We start from the raw sequence: 9,285 nt of genomic DNA on the forward strand, positions 1-9,285 counted from the left end.
TCCTATAAATTGATTTTAGATATTCATTTTACTTTTACTTTCTATGTTAAATAAAATAAGATATTCAATATATTAGGTAAGTGATAAGATAATAAACCGGAAAGAAAAAAAACATTTAATTCTCATTCACTATATTTTATTCATATTCTCTATATTAAATAACACAAAATATTCAAAAAATTAGTTAAGCTAAAAAAAGAAAAAAAAAAGACTATAATTTGTCTAAAAGTCATTGCATAATTAACTAAAAGTTAGCTCATAATATAAGTAGTACGATTGTATGTTACACAATCCATAACAATGATACAAATGTCACCTTAAGACCACATTGACAACATGTTCGTTACATTTAGGACAAAAGAACATGTTGGAATCTTGAATTTGGATACACAACCTTACTACATGTATAGGTTGTGTATCACCATTCTTCATCATCCATAATATGTTTAACAACATATAACAACAACAATACAAAAACAAACTATTAAGAAAAGTTTATCTAATATAACAATAACTTTCAAATGTTTATGCATATTATATTATGCATATACGACACATTATATCATATTATAACAATCTTTTTCTTTGGTGTAACTTCAAGAAAATCAACTTCCGTACTTATTACACCATCACTAAGTCAACTCAAACTTACACATGGAGAATCCATATTCTGAAGCATCCTACAACATAAAGCTAGTTAATACAAATCACATCACAGTCAACACAAAACTGTATTTTAATATTCCAATCTTAGAATCTACAAATCTTACACATGGTTTTTAGAATAAAAAAACATATACATGTTCAAGCAACACCAAATAAATATAGTATCTATTTGCTAGAACCTTGACAGCCTCAAAATCTTTATTGTACATCACTTTTGTACCATAGATACAGTTCTAGAGATGTATTTTGTGTACACAAATACATCACCACTACAGTTTAATACCTTTATACACTCAATCACACCACAATAACAAAATAAATAATTAGAACTATAACGATTTTGTAATACCTTGAAAACTTTGGACTTTAACAAATTGAACAAAGGAGAGTCTAAGCCTTTGGAGGGAAGACAAACGAAATTCAAATTCAAAATGGAGCAAATTTACAATATTATTTAAAATTTTCTTCTTCAATCACACATATAATCTAATCAGAAAAAAGATTAACCTATGCTGACCACCAAAAATGCCTTGCAGATGCAAAAATGTAGGTGTATGCAAATAATACTTTTGGTTCATTCTCCCATAAATGTCTATTTTTGTGTGTTGTTACTCTGCTACACACAAAGATTGATGTGTCTACAAAGGAATGCAAAATTGGAATGCAATTTTGTTTGCTTATGGTTGTTGAAAATGAATAAGAACGACATTGTTGTGTATGTGTTACGCACCACCTTGGAACGATGGGGTGGTTCGTATGTAGCATTTTTATCTTTCCTCAAATAGCCAAAATTTTTAAAAGAAATTTTTAGGTTGATGCATCATGTATTGACATGTGCATTTTTTTGCCATAAAATGCAATTTATGGATTCTCAAACGTAACCAAAAATCTTCAACGGAAACAATCTTAAAAAAGCAACAAAAAATGCTAGATAATTACTACCGCAAGTCAAAGATTTACTAAAACATACAACTAATAAGTATAACATTAAAAGGCTCTACCTAAATATGCAAGAACTATTGTTTGACCAAGCACAAATAACTTACTCGAGGAAAGTCTGCTATCAAAGTAACAAGAACCCAACCCTGTTCGTCCATTTTAGACCTTAAAAACACAACTTTCACTAAATTAGCATCACTGCAAAAAAAATGACAAATGAATAGAAAATCCAATTGTCAAAGATTTATTGACAGAGAAAATAATAAACAATAGATTAATGTTATCTAAAGTAATATTCAATTTGGTAGACTATCATATTAAAGAGAGGAGTTTTTGCAGCAGAGAAGAACGGTGTAGGAGGAGGGTTATGAGTGAAGAACAACATACCCATAAATTGTTCCACTATTACTGATTGATAGTAATAGAACTCTAAAATGGAAAAAATTATAAATAAGTTTTTTTTACCTTACTTCCTTCTCAGGTAGACTCAATAAAACAAAGCTAAATCATATATCTAACACATATCTTGCAAATCTTGCAAAATCAAAACAAAACATTAACATTAATTTCACAAAATAAATGTGTCTTGAAAATAAGAGAAACAAAGAAAAGCAAACACTCATCTTGAAAATTCTTTATAGTTTCAAATGAAAAATCACCCAATGAAGCTTTTTCCATGCACGTCCATGTTCTTGCTAGGTTAATAGCTTTCTGACAAGTGCGGTCTTTGTTGAGACCTATAGAGAAGAAGAAAGAGGTTTTGGGGTTAACCAAGCTAGGGATTTCTCTAAAAAATATTAAAAACTAAGGGAAATGAAGAGGGAAGGATGAGAAGCATGTTGATTGTTTTATTTTCTCAAACCGCTAGCTGAGGAGTTTGGAAACAGAATTGGAGCTGGTAATCGAAAAGTTTCTATGTTGAGAGCTTTTTGGGAATAAGAAGGGGGATATTTGAAAAAAAGGAAGGAACCTGTAAGTGCATCTCTTGTAATTTGAATTTCAAATTTCAAATTGTTACACACACCAATAGGCAAGTTTCATGCTTTTGGCAAAAAAAAAAAACAATGCTTTTGTTACACTTATCTCCTACTACATTAGTGTGTGTTAATTATATTTATCATTCAAAATATTTTATAATTCTTAGATCATTCGTAAGTAAAAGATATACTTATCTCTCTCGCATCTTTTTTTATCTCTTTTTTTAAAAAATTAAACATTTTAATTTATTTTGCAAATTTATAGTGGAAAACCCCATATGACTTTGGGGTTGAGACTTATATGATGACAATCACGAGACTAAGAATTTGTGCTATTTTTCTTTGTTAGTTGTGTTGGAATTTTCAATTCCAATAATTAATGTGGACTAATATTATAAGACAATTATATTAACTATTTATCATTAGTGAGTTTTATTTTATGTGATCAAATTAAGTGAGCTCGTTAGATAACCAAATAAGATAATATGAACTTAAATGAGCATACGTCAGTGTTGGGCCATTAAGGGATAATGGGAACCCTATTAGGTTAACACACTATAAGAAGACTATGATTCCCAATATATCGAGTCGACACATATAGTTTCTCTTCTCCCCATATGAAGAGTTACAAAGTTCCTAGTAAGGAAAAAAGAGGTTCCGGTTGAGGAAGAATCATGAAGTCACCGGTTACACTGTTAATCGGTTATCCATTCCGTAACAGATCCTAAGAAGAGTACATAGATCGGAAATCATCTACGGATTTAGATTCCATTGGGTTTGTTTGATCAATCATTGTGGATCCAGGTATTCCTAAAACTGTTCTTGATAATCTAATGTAATGTGTTCCTGGTGATTATATTGGTATTTTATAAGGATCCTCTAAAATTTCAACAAGTGGGATCAGAGTCACCATTAATATTAACTTATTAGGAATTAAAGTTTTTTTTTTTTTTTTGCAATAGAACAGTTTGTAGGAACTGAGTTGTTTTTTTTGTTTCGTCAAAAAAAATGTTGCTTTGTTGTTTTCCTGATCATGGTTTTTGACGATTGACTTTTAATGTCATCTAATCGTGTATTGGTTTGTTTCACTACCTTTTAGATAAAATTTGTGTTGTTTCTTGTAATACTAATAAATTAAAGGAGAAACATTATTACATATTTTATTTATATAACTCTGGTTGGTTTTCTAACGTGGGAGAAAATTAAAGTTGAAGGTGAAGTGAAGTTTCTCCGGTCTCCAAGGTGCATTGCACAAACATCACAAACATAAATCAGTACTAAGGAAATATTTTTTATGAATAATCTTATTTTTTTATTTATATAAAATCATTTAAAGATTTCTTTTAGAAATTTTTACATGATTTTTTTTATTCCATTCATAAATTTGTGATAACGTTATTTATGGATGCAATATTTACTTGGGGTATTTTAAGTATAAATCAATGATAACATTAAATATAATTTAAGGGTATGATATTTACTTTCCGTAATTAATGTTTTATATTTTTTTACTGTCATGATTGAGTGTAAATTTAGCAGTAATAGATTCTTCACATTTATTTGTATGTCTAGTATTTTTTTTAATTAAATTGATTGACATGATATATTGCAAAAATAATCCCTATTATGAAAATTGATTTAATTAAAAATCAATTTGGCCAAATAATATTTTGCACATGTGATGATAAATGTGTGACAATTATAAATGTATTTTTTTCATGTGAATAATAGTCAGTCCAAAGAAAGACTATTATTTGAAAGAATTTATTATCAATATTTGATTATTGCGTTGAGAGTACTAATTACAAATTAATTTCTCTAGGAATTAATGGTGTGCTTGGTATCCTGTGATGGGTCTGTTTTGCAAAATATTTGCAGGCTCTGTTATATATATTTTTATATAACTAAATGATATGTGAAACCTCCCATTTATTATATTAAATTATCTTGTATTTTTTTAGTTAAATTGATTGAAACAACATGTTGTCAAAGTAACCTCTGTGTAAGTTGATTTGATTGAATTTACATGGATGTTGCATGAAATTATTCATGCGAATTGTACTCGGTCCAAAGGAAGACACAATTTGGCAGAATAATTACATGCTTGCGATGGTAAACATGTGACAATTATAAATAGTGTGATTTTCCATGTGAATAATGAAATGTTCAAAGACAATCATTATTTGATCGGAGTAATTATCATATAAGTTTCTCATGTGAGCAATGGAGTGTCTAAAGATAACCTTTGTTTGACAGGACTTATCACCAATGTTTGATCAATGCATTGAGAGTATCACTTGCAATTAGTCTTTTTCAATCCAAAGATTGAGGATTAATGATGTGCTAGGTGTTGGACAAGTGACCTCAATAACTTAAGAGGGGGATGAATTAAGTTAAAAAATTTCTCGTTTGATTGACTTCTAAATCCCCTTTTAAATTTATATGTTAAGAATATTGAAGATGAATATGAAACTTATATCAACAGAATACTTCAAGTGTGCAAGATAAATAAAATATGCAAGATAAAGTAATCAAGATAGGGAAGAGAGGAATGCAAACTCAGTTTATCCTGGTTCGGCCACTTCTTGTGCCTACGTGCAGTTCTCAAGCAACCCACTTGAGATTTCCACTAATTTTGTAAAAATCCTTTTTACAACTTCTGAACACTTGAGGGATCCCTTTCCCTTGTGTTCAGGAAACTCACAATTCAAGAGACAAACAACCTCTTGATCTCTATAAGTCTTTAAAGAAAGTACCAATATTTTTCGCTCTTTTAGATTAGAAGATACAAGATGAAGTTCTTAGAAGAATCCTTAATTGATTTGCAACTGTTTGGCCAATGATTTGTTTTTGAGAGCATAAGACAATAAGATTTTGAAAAACTCTCTTAAAATTTTTTATAGATAAGTCACATATTTATAGGCCCTTGGTGGCTTTTCAGAAACTTATGAAGGGATGTTGCTTTTCAGGTGGTAATCGATTAAAGCTTTCAAATTTCAAATTTCAAAATTTCTGAAAAAAAAAATTAAAATAATCTTGCTTTTGGCAATCAATTACAATGCCTGGTAATCGATTACCAGTGGAAAAATGCCTTTTTCAGAAAATGTTAAAAATATTTTAAAACCTTTTTATAATCAATTTAAAAACTATGTTGTGATCCCAAACCTTTGCAATCACTAAAAGACTCTTTTAACAAAGACAAACTAAGACTTAGCTTTCTTCTTGATCTTTGTTTTCTTAGTCTTGATTTGGACTTGAAATAAAACTTGTGTTGTTTTTATCTTGGCATCATCAAAACCTTCATACACATACATTCTTACTAGGTATCTTGTTTGAGTCTTAAAATTTACCATAAAGATTATTTGTGCATTGTATGTTTATTGTTCTTTTCTTTAATTATTGTTGTTGTTACTACTATGGTTTAAATTACTTATATTATTTAAATCCCAAAGTTGCATGTATAAAATTAGAGTTTGAGGGGAGTCAGTTGTGAAGATATTGCATAATTTTTTTTTCTAAAGAAGAAACAAGAGAGCAAGATAAGGAATTTCCTTTTTGCTTTTGTAGGATAAGACATATAATTTCATAGATGATTACTCTTTATTTAAATTATAAGAAGTTTTGGCCTCTAGACATTTAGTCTTTCAAAGATGAAGTTGAACTTCAACTAAAAAAAGAAAGAAAATTAAGGCTGTCAAATGTGACCGTGGGAAATATTATGATATATATGACATAAGGTATAACGTTTGGAGTTCCCCATGTGTTTTTCTTCAATAATTGTGAAATTGTTTTACAACATGTAATGTTAGGTAAACCTAGCATGAACAAAGTTGCAGAATGATGAAACTAGACTTGTATAGATATGGTAAGAAGTTTAATTCTTTTCTACCAAAGTTGCTTTGGGGAAAGACATTAAAGAATGCAATTTATATCCTTTTAGGGTACCAATTAAAGTATTCACTACCCTATAGGTATGAATCAAGGAAATTCCAACATTAGGCATATACACATTTAGGGATGTTTAGTCGAAGCAATGTCTTATAGGTTGCATGGAGGTAAGTTGGACTTAAAGATAATTAGTTATAATTTTTTTTGTTACATTTAATGTTCTCGCATGTATAAGTTTTATGATCCCACTTTATGATCATGTTTGAGACGTGAAGACTTCTTGAGGAAATTGAGTTTGGAGGGAAAAGAAACATAAGAAGTGTTGTCTTTAAAGAATACAATATGTCTTTGTACTTACCATTGTTCAAGAAACGGATATAGTAATTAAATAATGATGTTTAACAGTGAGATTATCTCTCAAGCACCATCTAAAGTTCAAACTCAATAGCCTTAAGAAGTGTCATTAAGAAGATCCACTAAAGAAAGGGAAAATGTAATTTGATATAATTATGTCATGTTTCTTAAAGAACATGAATATGACATTAGGTTGACTGAGAATGTCTAATTGACCTTAGTCAAGTCATGTTGTGCTCTAACTTTCAAGTGGATTGATGCCATAAATGATGTAATAAAACCGATAGTTGAACATGACATTTGGAGTATCGTCAAATTGTTTGAAAGTGTGAAACCCATAAGTTATAGATAAATATTTATAGTCGAAAGGGATTCAATAGGTAATATTGAGATATATAAAGTTTGTCTTATCACCAAAATTTTTACAAGAAGGAAGACTTTGATCACAAAGAAACTTTTTTTATTTCTTAGAAAGACATTCTTAGGGACTATAGTGACACTGTAAATTTGGTATTACAAAATTTGTTTTGCCGTCAAAAGTTTTAAACAAGTCTCTCGTCTATGGTATTACAAAATTCATCAAGATTATCTCTTATTGTGTTGAGGTAAATTTGGTTGATGATTGTGTGTGCTAAAAGTTCAATGGGAGTAAATTTATTATTTTGGTATTATATGTTGATGACATCCTCCTATCATCATACAACTTATTGTTGCAAAGCAGTTATATTATAATTTATCATGTATGCTTAAGTTTTATTTATTGTCCTGAAATAATTTTTTGTGGGAGTCCTAAGGTGATATATGAGTAATCTTGATATGCAATACTAGAAAGTAGTAAAGGGCATTATGCGTTAATTGATGAGAACAAGAAACTACATATTTTCATATCGAAAGTCTAGAAGTTTAGAGATCATTGGGTATTCTAACTTTGATTTTTTCGGAATGTCTTAATAGCAATCACTCCACATAAGGATCCACATTTAACGGTGTTGGTGGAGTTAATATTTTGCTATGAAACATCATACTAGAATTTATGATTGCTAAATTATTGTAACTGGCTTGCCTATTGTCACCAACATTAAGTAGTCATCGGATGTTTATTGGGACAATATCTTAGTGGTATTAATAAGGATTCAACCAAGTAAAAATTTGTTGACATAAAGTATTTGGTTGCTAAATAAAGAATTTAGAAAATATAGATTTGTATAGAACATATAGGAACTCATTTCATGCTAGCTAATCCACTTACTAAAGGTATGACACTTAAAGTTTTTCATGAGCACATTGCTGATATGGGTGCAATTCCTGATAGTACCTTAATTTAGTGGGAGTCTTACTTATGTTATATATCTTACAATTTACAAACATTTTGTTTTTAGATTTTCTGCCAAAATAAATTTGAAGTTTATCATTTCATTATCAACTTGTTTTGTTTGCAATATTTATATTGTGTTTGGATAGATCTCTATAAAGAATAAAGTTTGGACCAGTTGGAAATAGGCATGACTAAGATCACATTGCATGTGATTTCCATGCTGTTTATCCATATTGACCTATGTCATTGAGTGTACTAATGTGGTGGTCATTAGGGTCTAGTTACATTTGTTGTAGTGACGAAAGTTACAATGATTCCATTATTGATATATGATAACTACTAAGTATGAGTTGTTTGTGATAATAAAAATAGAATGAAAATATCCTTAAAAATGATTATTTGACAGTTATTCATGCTTAATTGTTAAGAACTGATGTTGTTCCTATTCATGGCTTGCAGATATGAAAAAGAAGGATTAATAGCCTAAAAGCTGAAGAAAATAAGAAAAAAATTGGATAAGGCCCAGCCCATAGTGTGCAAGGTGTGCTAAGCGCGAATACAAGCACTAGCGCTAAGCGAGGGAGAGGCGCACTAAGCGCGAATTCAAGCACCCACGCTGAGCGAGCAAAACGCGCTAAGCGCGAATACAAGCATTTGCACTAAGCGAGAAGAGTGCGCTAAGCGAAAGCACGCAGGCCCAAGTCCACTCCAGTAGCTATAAAAAGAGAGTCAAGCCAAGGAGAAAAGACACGTCGAGTCTCAGAGCACTCTAATACACATTTAAGGCCTGAGAACTCTCTCTTAGGGAATTCTTTCTTCTCTCTCATCATTTTCTATTCCCTTCTTCCATTCCTTCTCCTCCACCAGTTCTTATATCCCTTTTTTCAGTGTAAGGCCCCTTATGGTTATGAGAGGCTAAACCCTTAATTAGGGTCTGACAGGCATAAAAAGCCAAGAGATGTATTATATACTTCATATTTATCAATGCAATAGGTGTTTTCCATCTTATTATCCTTTTCTACTTTTAATTTCTTGCATCATTCATCCTTGCATTATTTTCGGTTGAGGAAGAACTATGAAGCCATCGGTTACGCTCTTAGCCGGTTATCCATTCTGTAACATATCCTAAGAAGAGTACATAGATCA

Source organism: Glycine max, chromosome 11, assembly GCF_000004515.6.
Source record: "Glycine max cultivar Williams 82 chromosome 11, Glycine_max_v4.0, whole genome shotgun sequence".
Classification (NCBI taxonomy): domain Eukaryota; kingdom Viridiplantae; phylum Streptophyta; class Magnoliopsida; order Fabales; family Fabaceae; genus Glycine; species Glycine max.